General features: G+C 37.3%; 1 pseudogene; it reads right to left on the reverse strand.

The window, feature by feature from the left end:
• Positions 1-1,408: 1,408 nt before the first annotated feature.
• Positions 1,409-14,280, reverse strand: LOC148879029 (serine/threonine-protein kinase UCNL-like; annotated as a pseudogene).
• Between the last annotated feature and the right edge of the window lie 900 nt (positions 14,281-15,180).

The following is a 15,180-nucleotide window of genomic DNA, read 5'->3' on the forward strand; positions in this document are numbered from 1 at the left end:
AAAATAGCTAAAATACAAAGAAAAAATTGAATTAATGTCTTAATCATCATCATTTGATATTGCCACGTGCAATGTGTGCACTTTTACTAGTACATATACATATAAGAGGGAATTTCAAGTGGACTCATCTAAAAGAGGAAATTAATTAAACATTTTCTTCCTCCCATACTCTCTCCGCTACTGTAACCACCCACCAAAATCTGGGTAAAGCTCCAAATGTTAGGAAATCCTCGGACTAGGATCTCAAGATAATCGTAGGACTCCATCTTAATAGGATTCGCAGAGAATCGATCAAATTTGTGTCTCAAATTGCATGTTGATTCTTGTGACATAGCACAATCTCAAATTGAAACCATGGGAAAGAACTCATATTCATAAAGATGAATGTGACTTGAATTGTATTGGAGTCTAAAACACCCACAATAGAACCCTAGCACAATCTCAAATTGAACCCTAGAAAGTCCCATGCCTTGGTGGTGTGGAACTTGTGACTTCTACTCTTGAATACACTCACCAAACCTCCCATGTTTGCAATTGAAACCATTCAAATAATCAATCAATTGATCACTCTTTGAAATTCTAGTTGAAATTTAAAACTTAGCAACACAAACCATTCTCTCAGGCACTTCGATGATGGTGACGGAGGTTGATCATAGTGCCCTTAGATTCGAGAAGTACTCCCTAATGTCAATGGGGTCATAGAAACTTGGAGGAGAAGCTCTGAGGCATGTCTAAAGACATTGTCTTTAGAATGTTATTTTCCGCCCACTCAGACTTACTGAGTTTGCTATTGGATTACAAGAAAAATCCATTCCTAAGATACAATAGAGCCTTGGGCGAGAGTATGCAACCAACAAAGTTGAAGATTCTCTGAAGAAACTTTTTGTGTGACAGTAGCAGGTAGAACAAAGAGAGACAAGAGTGCTATTTGAAAAAGCTTGTGTATGCATTTGCTTGATTCACACTCAAATAATTTTTGAAAAGTCATGGAGTAGGGGAAGGTGTTGGTTCAAAAAAGGCTCATTGAACAGTCACAATTTCAAACATTAAGACCGTTAAAAAGGTAGTTAATAATTAATGATTGTTAACTTTGAATAGTGCCTCTTGATCACGCTTGATCTAATTGGTCACCCTCGCACCAAAAGTCAAAGCCGCTCTTTGCGAGCCATGCGGATGCATGCAAAGTGTACCTCATTGCACCGCACACGCGCGTGCACACGTGTTGTGTAGTAGCAAGCCTCCATACTCTCCTCTTTATTTCTAAGGAGAGTAAATAAACTCCTATTTAAAAACTCAAAACAAGTTTATAATTTTCCAATGTGGGACAAGTTGAAAACTGGTTTTAGTAAGAGAAAAAACTATTTTCCAAGACATATGTGCAGGTTTTTTTTTTTATGTAATTGATCAATCAAACCCCATTGGATTTAAAATCCAAAACTGAGTCCTCCTCCTCCTCCATTAATGCCATAAATGGCGGCTATGACACCTCTATTAGCAGGTCCCACCTTAACTCACGAAAAAAGGCAAGCTCTTTGATCTCCATCACACCCTTGTTATATCCTAAACGTTGAGTGCGATCTTTCTCTAGCGGCCATCTTATCAAATCCGTTAGAGTTGTTAGTTTGCAAATGAACTTGGGGGATTTCATCTGTATGTTATGAGAGCCTGGATCTCATGCCTACAAGAACTTTGCCCACTATAGACTAGTCTGGATCTCCTGCACAGTTCATTCTACACAACTTCTTGTACATCCAAACATACCATGACACACCAGCATCACACATTATGAGTGTTACACATGTGCGAACAATTTAACGGATGTCTCAAGATGCTGGTTTCATTTATTTAATTATTTTAGAAATTTAGTCATAAAAAAAGAAGTTTTGACCATCCAGACTAGCCGTGAGAAACACTTTGGTGGAGGATAACTAGGGTCATGTTCTTCATGTTTTCACCAACAAATCCTTTATCCTCACTAACACCTCCCTTTTTGTTTCCTACTAGACAGGTGACAGAAATTCTTTCCAATGAGACATGTAATCTACTGAAACATAAAACCGATCCCTTTTAAAAGATTTATTAAGTGGGTGTTCTTTGTTCTACTAGACTGCCACTATTGCTACTTCCCCTACTTCTCCCACTATTCTCCATTGGATCTTTTGACTCTTTTGGTTTCCCAAAATGGTTCTATTCACCATTACAGCTTTTTGCTGTTAATTTCCACAACCCCACAACACATGGTTGGTGAATTGGAGGATCCTCAAATCCTCATTCCATTTTGTTTCCCAAAATCGCCATTCCACCACCATAAACTTTTTGATATTTCCAAACAAACATAAAATAAAAAAGAAAAGAACCATCTTCATTTGTATTTTAAAATAATAAAAAAAAGAAAAGATAATACCTTTGTAGAAAGAACAAATAGTTCAACATCAATCTCACTATCAAATCAAAATGCTTGTACATAAACAATTTGATGCTCCCAAGTTCTTTTCCATTGTACCAAATTGTAGATCTACAAGTCTAATCTAATTATTATTTATGAGTTTTGTTTCTATCTCCCTAAAGAATGCAATGATAGATGAGAGACCAATTAAGAAAAATAAAAAGAAGTCTACAACCAGACGGAGTTGGACCAGGCCTGAGGAGGGAGGGGTTGGGAGGTGGTGAGACAATATAGCATCTGTTGGGCGGAGGATAAACTATTCCTCCTATGGCACCATTACCCGGCAGAGGAGAGGTAATAACTACTAAAACTGGTGGTACCGACGGAGTAGAAGAGAATGGAGTAGATGATGGTACTGGTAGAGGTAGGGAAGGAATTGGGAAAAAAGACAGGATTTACGGGAACCCCTCTTCCTCACATCTCTTCCAGGTAAATGATAAATCTATTCAAACTATTACGTCTTTCTTTTTAGTTTAATTTTTTGATGTTTAATAGGAAAAGGGCCAAAAGGGTGTTTGATGCCTGCTAACATTGTGTAGAGATCCAAACTCAAAATAGACACCCCATTTTTGCACTATTCAATATTCCTGTTGCACTTTGAGCTTCAAGCATGCTTCAACTAACCTCTTAGCCGACCTAGGACATTTTTAAAATTTTATAAAAGTTGGGGCTTCAAGGACCCATGACTATAGGTACGTAGAGCCCAAAATTCTAAATCCAATGACACCAAAATCACACAAATCCGACACTATTTACTCTTTCATCCCAAGACCCAAAGTCAGAACCAATTCCAATCGTCCAATCAAAGTTATTTTGATCTTGAACCTCATCACATGCCAAATCATAAATCCAAAACAAGAGGTATGTAGATTCCAAAAATCCAAGTCCAACGACACCAAGATCACTCAAATCTGACACCATTTACCCCTCATCTTAAGATCCGAAGTCAAAATTGATTTCGATTGTCTAATCGAAGTCATTTGGATCCTGAATCTCATTTCATGTCAAATTAGAAATCCAAAACTATAGGTACGTAGAGCCCAAAAATCCAAATCCAATAACACCAAGATCACCTGAATCCGACACTGTTTACTCCATCTTAAGACCTGAAGTCGATTTTGATTTCCTTTCGTGGTCCCAAATCCGACATTGTCCAAAAAACACCCTTTAGAAGGCTAGAAGCTATGAAGCAAAGCAAGGAGAATGCTTAAAGATCAAATAGTGCAGCAATGCTATGACAACTCCTACGGCAGTCTTTTTACACAATTTGGGCCACACAACCAATAGTTCTGTCCTATCAAAACACTTGAATGTTCTTATATGATTGGAGAGAGGCTTTTGATTGTGTGAATAGGATTATTTGTCGAATGCCAATTAATCAAAACCTCAAAGTTGCAGGATAACGGTGGTAAAAAGTTACACTGGTTTTCTTTCATTCTTGGGTTTTGCTATGGGTTTACTTAAACAACAAAATCTTCACTCGAGCAATGAAAATCTAGGTTCAAAGTATCGACACATCAACCTGTATTGGCTGATATGTATCATTTCAAGAGCTTCCCGATACGCCCCTACAAAGGGTATATCGGGGTTATGATTGGTTTAAGGGGTAGAGGAGCCTTAAACTGCCCCCCTGAACTAGTTTTGAAAAAAAAAAAAAAAAAGTATCAATATTACCTTATACGCCCCTACCAATGTATCGGGCGTATCAATATTTTGAACCTTGGTTGACATTGTTTTGCCATTAGCATAGTTGCATTTAGCATTCATATACCCATTCTCTTGGCATAATTAATGTTTTAACTAAAAATTACTTGCAGTACTTTTATGTTTTAAATTTTAGAATAGTGTCCGTCATTCATTCCATCTACTTTACCAATTTCCTTTTATTCATATTAGTTTTAACTTTTAAGATCAACATATGCACAATCATCAGTTTTTTTTTTTCTCATTTAGCATCTACTGATCTAGCCATTCCAATTCATCCATTCTAATTTTCTGTTAGATAGTGTATGCCCTTAGCTCCAATCAGATTGATGTATTGATGCATTTATGTAAATGAATAAAAGTACATAATTATTTCATGTTATAATTGGTGTGTTTTTGTGTAATTACCCCTTAAACTGGACACTTATGAGACTCGTGTTAGTTTAAAATGTTCCCAGCCATTGGATAGACTTGGGGAGTTTATTCTGCCAAGGCTAACACTAATGTATTACCAAAAAGGTTGGGGCAGCCTGTCTCGACTACCAAGGTTGGACCCGAAGCACATGTAGTGTGTGTTTGTTTGAAACACTAAACCCGGACCATTTTCCAGTTATGCCCCGGACCTTGGAGACTGATGGGAAAAACTGAAAAGTTGCACCTAGCCCCTAGACTCGATTATGGTACTGCATTGAATGTCAGATCAGACTGTCTTTGATATGCCAATCAGTGAGATCCTTTGGGGGTCAAAACCTAAGTATGTTGGAGAAGCTTGAGAATTTACTTGAGTGAGTGATCATAGTGACAGGATCAGCCCCTTTGTCGGACAAAGTGAATGATCAGGATTGCATTCTCTCTAATGGAAACCAAAAATGTCATCAATATCGGACAAAGTGAATGATCAGGATTGCATTTTCTCTGATGGAAACCAAAACTGTCGTTAGTTGATTTCAACTGTGTTTAAGATTTGTTTTGGAAAATATATTTATATGATAATACATATTATGTTTTAAGAAAAATGTTTGCAAAAGGTTTTAATTCTTGAAACCCATATAAGCAGAGAGCGCGACACTGCACTTTGCAACCAAGGGAGAGTTCCTTCCTTGTCAAATAGTATTTGATCATTATGGGCTGAGAGATTAGGTGTAAGAGGCCATCAGGGGTTGTTTACTTGATGGCTATATCTTACTTAAGTCCATTGTCCTTGGTCCTTCATAGGATGGCTGGACTTAAGGATCATTTATTGTAAATGCTGGGCCCATTAAGAGCCCATACTGATGGACTTAGGGGTTCATTGTACTTGATAGTGAATTCGGCCAGGCCTTTTCACAGAGGTTGGGCCGAACCCATGTGGGCTTATGTAAGGTCATTGTTGGGGTCCCACACCATACAAGGTGAACTAAAATGGGCCAGCAACTACCTAGGGACATGAGCCACTTGCTTATTGGGCCTAAAGTCCATGATTAATTGGATTAATCAGGGTGTCATATGACAACTTAAGCATTCATGTGATTTGAGCGAATATGGGTTTGGATATGGATCTGGATCAATCATTAGGATAAGAGGATAAGTCTTATCCACTTAGAGAGTTCAAATCCAAATAAAGATTTGGATTAGGAACCTCCTAATTCGATTAGGAGTGGTGATCCTTAAGGCTAAGAAAAGAGGAGATTGAATTTGCTCAAATTTACTCTATTCTCAGTTCTCTCTCTCTCTCTTTGTTCTTGCCGCCTCAGAAACCCTAATTTGACCTCCACTTCTTGGATTGATCTTGATTAGTTCCACATTTGATTTTTGCAAGAAAAATATAGAGAAAATTCATGCTCACCTCCCTTGTATGATCCAAGGTGCTGGATTGCAATTTTGTTGAAATCTGCGTTATTGAACCAGCTTCAATTCAAGCAGCACCATCTTTAGTGGAAACTGATTTTGGGAATCAGTTTGGGCGTGAACTACCACTTTGGGACCTACACTTATTGAATTCATATAAGGTATACTACTCCATTCCTTTTGGATTCAGATCTTGTTTGGTTTCGATGCAAGAACGATCATTGAAAAATATAATTTTTCTAAAATTAGGAATACGATTCTTATAATGTTGCAAGAAAATTTTTGAAATTTCGCCCAACCATATAGCATGGTCCGGCCATCCATATGATGGATTTCGCCTTCCTTCATTTTCAGCATTATGGTCAACCTTTTATTCAAAACTCATTGCATGACTTCCACTATCAACATTCACGTTTCCAACATATTATGAATTTAGTTTGAGAGGATCACAAATCTAGCCTAGGCTCACCCTCCAAACACCTCATAAATGTCACGATTTGCATGTATATTAGTGGTTTAAGTTGTAGGATTTTTTTTTCTATTATTTATAAGTATGCATCTCAAAGCATCAATCAAAACCATTTAACTTCCACATAGCATTTGCATATTAATTTTTTTAGCATTCATTGTCTTTTTAGAATCAATTCTCTTATTTACAAGTTATCTGATTTCTTGTGGCTTTGAAATTTAATAGAATACATTGCATATTCCACCATTTAGGATTTCGTTAGCTTTTATCTCCTTAGCAAATAATTAGGGTTCGTTTGGTTTACAGGAATAGGGGTCTGGAATCGGAATGGGCTATTCCCATTCCAACTATTTGGTTGGGTAGAATCGGAATCTCATTTCCATTCCTACTGGAATGACATTCCCCTATTTGAGGGAATGACCATTCCTTGCCCCTCCCTTGGGAATGAAATCCCATTCATGCTGATTTTAATTCCCATTTCCATTCCTGTTTGAACCAAATAGACTATGGGAATTGACCATTTTGATTCCGATTCCAATTCCAACTACGAACCAAACGGACCCTTAGTGTTTTTTTAAATTCATGTATCCTCCACTCGTTTTTGCAATGATAAGTTATTACCTGCATGTTATTTGATCATTCTCTTTCTATTGATATTATCATTTCTTTAGTTTTTTTTTCTTTTATTAATTCAAATATTGTTTTTATTAAAGTGTGTTGGTTTTTAAGGCCCAAAACTATTAAATTTTCCTTGGAACATTAGTAAAGTAGAGGTTGGTTTAATCGGGTGTGTGTACGGTTCTTAACACCTTCTCACACCGTACCTTGGTCTCCGTACCCCGAGAATATCTAATTTCATTAAGCAATGAGTCACCAAGAAAACTTTTTCTTTTCTCGAAAAATCTTAGATTTTCCTAAATTTTTATTTCCCAAAAATTTAGATGGCAACTCCAAGTCCAATCCATATTCATCTATCCCCCTCAGAGTCGGGTAGCCACACCCACCTAGCATCGCAACACACATGAAGAACATCTCAATATCTCATAATACATGGGAGGTGTTCCCAATGCATGGGAGTAGTGTGTTGTGGATGTGGGCAGAGTTCTTGTGGTAGGAGATCCATAGTCATGTTATGAAATGATTCCTTTCGATTCTTCCCCCGAAATGGGGCTTTCCCGTACATCATCTTGTGCGTCAAAATCCCGAGTGCCCACCAATCAACGTTGAATTCATGCTCGCCATTCTTATGACATTGGGTGATATGTACTCTTTTGTGCCCACAAATGAGTTGGACCGCTCTCCATCAAAGAAGCTTGGTTTCTGATGGATCATCAGGGAAACACGGGTTGATTTCGCTTTCTTCAACCCTTTCTCTGCCATTATAGACACGAGGCAAGTCAAATTCCATCGATGCTTGAGTTTAGCATCAGGAACCACCACTTCCGCAAAATCTAGCATGTTTGTTGGCTTTGACTTTCTAGGGTTTAGCCTTTGGGAGAGGTCGAAGTTGGTAAGAGTGACATGGTTGGATTGCTGTATCAATACATTCTCGGGCTTAAGGTTACATTATAGGACATTCATACCATGGAGATGCTCCAGAGCACATATGGTTTTGGCGACAAAAGAAGCATATGAAGATGGGTGAGAACACGTGGTTTGTCTGGTGGTAGCGGAGCACATTGAGGTCACTGCCAGTAGACCTGTTCATGGGTCGGGTAGCTTGACGGGCCAGCCCGGCCCCCGGACGGGCATGAGCATGTATTTTAGCCCACAGGCTTGACCTCGGGCCTAAAAGCTCGAGCCTGACTAGTTATCGAGCTCAGGATTTGTTAAAAAAGTTGGGCCCAAGCCCGGCCCGGCCCGACTTTTGTATAAGTTAAACCCTAACCCTAAATATTAATCCCTCTCTTCTCAACCCCTCTCTTATCACTCATCTTTTTTTCTTAGCCGAACAAACTCCCTTCTCAGTCATAGTCTCACATAGCCAAACATTCTCAGGAAGACAAAATCGATGCAACCAGTGAACTCTAATGGTGACTGGTGAGTCCTCTCTCTCTCTCTCTCTCTCTCTCTCTCTCTCTCTCTCTCGTTCCTCTTCTCACATCTCCTTCTCTCTTAGAATCGATTTCAATAGCTCATTTATTAGATGAGGGTCACGCAAACTCAGGCACCAGTTGTGAATCCTCTCTCTCTCTCTCTCTATCTCTCTCTCAGAATCTCAGCTCAGTTCATTTATTAGATGTGAACTTAGGCACCAGCAAACACAGGCACCAATAGCGAGTCCTTTCTCTTTGCCTTTTTGTTATATTCCTCTCTTATTGTTTGGTCGGCGGCGAGCACAGACACAGGCACAAGCACCGATCTATCTTTTTGTTAGGTTGGGATTCGGGCTCAGGCTCAAGCCTAACAAAATCTTGTTTATGAATAAAAGCCTGGCCCGAGCCCGGCCCGACCGATGAACAGGTTTAACCGCTAGGACAGTAAGGGATTGCCTAGGCTAAGAACTTGTTCATCTCGAGGCTGCCGAGGAGGGTTGGAAGGAAAAGGTCGTTGAGATGGGAAATAATTGAAACCTCCGAATGGGCATGTCGATCAACATTGAATTTGTAGTGAGATGGAGTCCTACGATTGTCTTGAGATCCTAATTCGGGGATTTCCTAACATTCAGAGCTCTACCCAAATTCTGAAGGGTGGTTATAATGGAGGAGAGAGTATAGGAGGAGGAAGAAGAAGAAGAAGAGAGAGAGAGAGGTGGGATCCACCTATATTTTCTCTTAAAAGGGGAAATTTCAAGTAGAACGCACGTATAATTTAATGTGGGGCCCAACTATTATTCTTTTCTTAAAAAGAGGAAAGTTCAAGGGGGACCCACTTATAATTTTAATTAGGATCTATTTATATATTGTTTTTAACATTTATTAATTATACATTAAATGGTTTTATTTTATTCAATTAGACCACTTTCAATTTTTCAATTTTTTGAGTTTAGCAGTATCATATTAGTATTACTTATTGTTTCATTCATTATTTAACAGATTGTGAATGATATTAGTGACACAACATGTTTTGAGGCTAACGACAGCCTTTTCTAACAAAAAAAAAAAAGAAGAAATAGAAAAAAATTGCCAAGAGTTGTTCGATTCAACGATTTGATAGTTCTACCGCCCGGGTTAGTGGTTTGTTGACCGAATCAATGGTTTTTGGCCAAAAGTGGTTTTGGGGTGAAATAGAACCGGTTATGTGATCAATTCCTAATTTTTCCAATCCAACCGTCTGGTCCGGTTCGGTTTTGAAAACATTGGTCACAGCTACAACAAGTAAGAGGTCCTACCAACTAGGGGTGGATTCGAGCCGAGCTTAGCCGAATAGCCAGATATTCGAGCTCGGCTTGCCAAGAAAGTATGAGGCTTGGTTCGAGCTAGGTATTTGAGCTTGAGTTCGACTTAAGTCGAAAACTCATAAGCATGAGCTCAGCTCAGCTCGAGCTCAAATGTGAGCTAAATGCTTTATAAAAGTAAAAAATTATTTTTATTTGATAATTTAAAAAATTAAGAATTATAATAATTAGTTATTATTATATATAAAAATAAAAATATATATTTCTCTATATGTATAATGTTTTTATATTTTATATTTTATATATACACACCAACATATATATATACATACATGCATATGTATGTATGTAGAAGCTTGATTAGGCTTGCAAACCTCACGAGTCGAGTTTTATTAGGCTTGAACTTGGCACGATTAGCAAATAAGTTTGTAAATTGGGCTCAAACTCTACTCGAAACTTAGTTTGAACTAAGTCGAATCGAACTTTTTACAAGCCAAACTCGAATATAACTCGAACTTTCAACTGAGCCACCATCTTCCTCCTTGCTTACAAAATACAATAATAAAATATTAGGCTAATAAGCGTGGGAACGTGGGTTCAAGTATTCTCAACGCATTGAAGGTTTCAAAGTAACGTCTTTTTTGGTTGCTAAGTTGGAGGTTAGGTTTAGAATGAAGTATTTGCCTTAAAAATAACTTCAGAATGAAGTACCTGAAAACAAATAATTATTGGATTAAACCACTGACTTTTTATTGGAGAGTAGATTTTGCAAATATCTTGGATTGATCAATACAAATTATGGTTTATATTAATACTTAAAGGTAAAATAAAAAAGCCTCGCCTGAAGTTTTTAACAATCATAAAAATCTCTCTTATTTCATTTTATCAAAAACCTCCCCTTTATTTTTGATAAAATTAATAAATACCTCCCTAACATGGAAAATATTAAAAAGATGATTTTTTTTTTCAAAATATCTATTTTATCCTTTTTCAAACACTGTTCATCTTATTCCCTGTTCGAACCCAAAAGCAGAGGCAGCGGCGGCACCCTCTAAATCCGATCTCTTCCTCTTCTCTCATCTTCTTCGGCTTCTTGTTCTTTTCTGTTCTTCTTGTTATCTTTCTTTTCTTTTTCTTGTGGCGGTGTCCCCTTCCATCGCCCCTGTTTTCTACGACCGATAGGGGAAGAAAGAGTGCCCTTGGTTTTGATCTAAAAACCATTACAAATGAAATTAATAATCTGAAAATAATAAATAGAAGTTCTGAAGAAAACAAGATAGTAATCGTGGAGTTGGGAATTGGGAGGACTCCGGATCCGAAATCTCGTTCGTGTTTGTGGAATCGTGGATTCGGAGAGACTTCTGAGTTAAGGTTAAGAAGGAATTTGGATTTCACGGATTTGCTTTTGAGTTTTGACGACTGAGGAGTTGTCTCAATCGAGAAACATGTTAAGCCATGTAGTAGTCATTACTCATTAGTAAAAAAAAAAAAAAAAAACACAATTTCAAAGCCAGGGGCACCTTATGCCTATGCCTATGCCTATGCCTATGTGGTGTGTGGTAAACAATTTCATCTTCTTCCCCGTTGGAGCCCAGAAAGCGATTTAAAAAATGGACGCCAACATGGGAAGGAGAAGAAAGGAGGGGAAGGAGGAACAAGAAGAAAAAAAAAGATAGAGAAGAAAGAGAGGGAGCGCAGACCGGGGGATAAAGATGGTGGGAGAAGGGAAAAAGGAGAAGAACAAGAAGTTGAAGAAGATGAGAGATTAGAGAAGAGGAAGATATCGGATTTAGAATGGTGCCGTTGCTGCCTCTGCTAACAGTGTTCGATAAAAGGTAAAATAGATATTTTGAAAAAATGATCTTTTCTTTAATGTTTTCTCCTTTAGTCATTGACAGAAAGGAGGTATTTGTTAATTTTGTCAAAATAGAGGGGAGATTTTTGTTAAAATAAAAATATAAGAGAGGCTTTTATGATTATCAGAAACTTCAAGGGAGTATTTTCTATTTTACCCTATACTTAAAATGCTTGGGGTTGATAAATACAATATTGTTCTATTTAAAACGCCAAATTCAAATGTTCATCCACAAACGAGGTGCAATTTAGACGTGCTCGGGCTAGGATTTTTTTTTTTTTTTAATTCTAATGGGCCCAGCCTAAAAGCCCAAGGTCAATTCAGTGTAAAATCTTTAAATCAAGGACCCACTTGTACCCCTAATAATCAGTCTTAGTCCCACACATTCTTATTTTACTATACAGGAGTATACCCCCCTAACATCATTGCATGTATTAATACCACAAGTGGGTGTGACAATTGAGGCCCTACCATGGCTACCTGTTACCTCAAACAATTTAGTCAATTTATTCATTGAACAAGAACAGTTATTGACAACTACTAAAGAATATTTATCTGCACTAAAAAAAAAAAAAAACAGAGTAATAAACGGAGGATAAGAAATGGAGGGTCCTCAGCTCAGGCCCATAGGTTCAAGCTATGGAGTGATATAGTGGTCCACCTCCACCCTTTTGAAATATACAAGTGCTATAATGAAAGTCATTATGGCCTGTAGTGGTGACCAATGGTCTGTAAACCAATGTTGCAATTATGTCGTCTCAATGGAGAGAAAAGTTTTCTATGTTGTAATTTCTGTTGTCACTTTCTTGCCCTCTTTTTCTCCCGTGTAGTGGATTCCAAAATCTGCAAGGAATTCTCATATGACAAATTTACAATCCAAGGGGCTTAGATTTTGGATTTTGGAATCCACACCTGTGCATTCGTCCCATGGATTTTAGTTGCGCTTGAACCAGGATTTATTTGCTTGGTTAGTTGTCTAGAAGGAGACAATCAGACAATATTTTCTTGCTCTCTTTCTTTCCATTTTACCCCCTGTACTCAAAGAAGTCGCTTTCACATCATTTGTCCAGTGAAAGTCACTGGTCAGGATCCTCCCCAACCCCAAACGCATCTGCCTAAAGTTGAGATAGGGGTGACCATGGGCCAGGCTGGGCTTGATACCTATGGTAAGGACTATAAGGCTATGACTTTCATTTTATATGAGCCAGACCGGGCTTAAAGTATTGAGCCCATGCTGGGCTCGAACACAAAATAGGCAGAAGCCCAGAATTTCCAGGTTAAGCTGGAATTGATTACCATTGGGTGAGAATTGAGATATACCACTCACTGGGGTCTTACGTGAATAATTACCCACATCAAGGATGAATAAAATGGACATTACTCGATGGTCCTGGCTATTCGAGATATAGTTTTTTTAGGTATTTGACTGGATATATAGTATACAGATTTTAGGCTTTTTAGCCCTTGACATTTTCATTTTTATTTTTATACACTTCATTCAAAATGGCCGCTCTTTCACTCAAAACCCACATTTTTGTCAGTTTGTTTACAGTGTTTGCCTAAATAAAATTAGTTGTGCAACTTGCAGACTTGAGTTGGCTTTTTGTAAAAATTTTAATGGGCCCAGCCCAAAAGGCTTGAGCCTGAAGCAGTGTAAAATATTAACTTGGACCTACCTGAGAGTTGCACGCCTAAAGAAAATAGAAACAAGAGATGAATAAGAATGCCAAACCACCTAGCCTACAAAGCTACAATAATGAGTGTCTTAGGAGTGTTCAACTATTTTTTTAGGTATTCTGTGTCATGCACCATTAATAACTTCCCCCTTACCCCTTTTTCCCCAGATTTTACGACAATGCTGAAACAAATTAATACACCAACGAGCCAGTCCTCGGTGGTAGAGTGTTCAAGTATGCTACATATGCATGGAATATGTATTTGTGATGTACAAAGATGTTTCTTGTAATAAATTAGTAATTGTTTTTTTAACATAAATGTATATGGGTCATGGGGGTAGGAGTTGGGGAGGCAAGGCGGGCACATTGCATTTCTGAGTAAGAAAGTGGAATAGCTCCGCATCGAATAAAGGAAAATACTTTGACCCAGCCAACAACTTTGCTATACGTAAACTCTTGCCAATGTTCTGAGTTTTCAAAATGACATTTTGACCAAAGAATTTAAGCTCCGTTTGGAAAAGTATACAAGTTTTTGCACTGAACAAATATGTATTTGTACTTTTTTCAAATTAAGCCTTAGTTTAGAAGGAGTACAAATGCAAATATATAGGGTGCAAAACGATGTATATTTTGTATGTATTTTTTTTATATATTTGTATTTATACTCTTTCCAAACTGAGCCTTTAGGCAAAATTGTCAACCACCTATTGGAATCATATCACATAAGGAGATGAAGGTAAGTAGGTATAACCCAGTTGAGTGAGTTTTAGTTTCCTTCCCTGAAAAATTATAACATGTTAAGTACTTGAGTCATTTTCAGAAGACTTAACAATTTAGTTTTACTTAAATTGTTATACATTGAAAGTAATGAGTCCAAATATGATAGAAAGAGGAAAGAGGGGAGGTGAGGGGCTATTTTGTAACAAAGCTTACATGTGCCTCATCTTCCTCTCCTTTGTCACACATGTGCATATTTTATTTTTAAATGAAATCATTAAAATATAATAAATCATCAAAGTTAAAACTCTCATTGATCTTTAATTTCTCTTATAAAATTCATATTTATTTTCTAATAAGATCATTCTTAAACCCTCTCTCTCTTAATAGTCAATATTTGTAACATCTCCCCTCCCCATTAAATCCCTTTTTTCCTCTTAAATCTTTTCCTTCTGGCTCTATCTAATAAAATAAGGGATGTAATTAGAAGGAGAAGGTTAGGTTAAGGGCTAACATAAAGATGAAACCTAGCTTGGACCCAAACTAATGTGAAAACCCAAATGTGCCCACCCAATACATGGGGCAAACCAATTTTTTTTCTTATATTAAAGTCTTAAGAAACCATTGCTCCTTCAATTCTGTGTTATAGAGCTTCTCTCTCTCTCTCTCTCTCTATAACTTAATGTAGATTTGTTTTCATGGATTGTTTTGGCTCAATAATAAAATGTAGTAATAAAGCACTTAATGTGAGCCTTTGGTTTATCTCCATTGATTCAATTTTGAATTTGGTTTAGTACTTGGTTATTGATTTCATGTTAAGCACACTTTTCTTTAGGTTCATAGAGCTACATAATGGGGTAGCCCATCCCCCAAACCTAGGAGTAGTGGAATTTGATCCCAAGTCTCCGCTACAACAAGCTAGGGAACCTAACAATTGAGATACCATCAGTTGGTTCTCATGCTAAGTACTTGATTTATATACTCTCATAGTATATATGCTATATAAAAGGAATAAGTTTAAAGCTAAATAACTAAAAAAGGAAATCAATTTTCTTCTACTATTTTATATGTAATGGACTATAAATATATACAAATTTTAATGAATTTATATTACTTCATTTATACATTAAAAATGCATTTTTAAACAAC

This window comes from Nelumbo lutea, chromosome 1, assembly GCF_056320005.1.
Source record: "Nelumbo lutea isolate HS-2025 chromosome 1, American lotus-T2T, whole genome shotgun sequence".
NCBI classification, from domain to species: Eukaryota; Viridiplantae; Streptophyta; class Magnoliopsida; order Proteales; family Nelumbonaceae; genus Nelumbo; species Nelumbo lutea.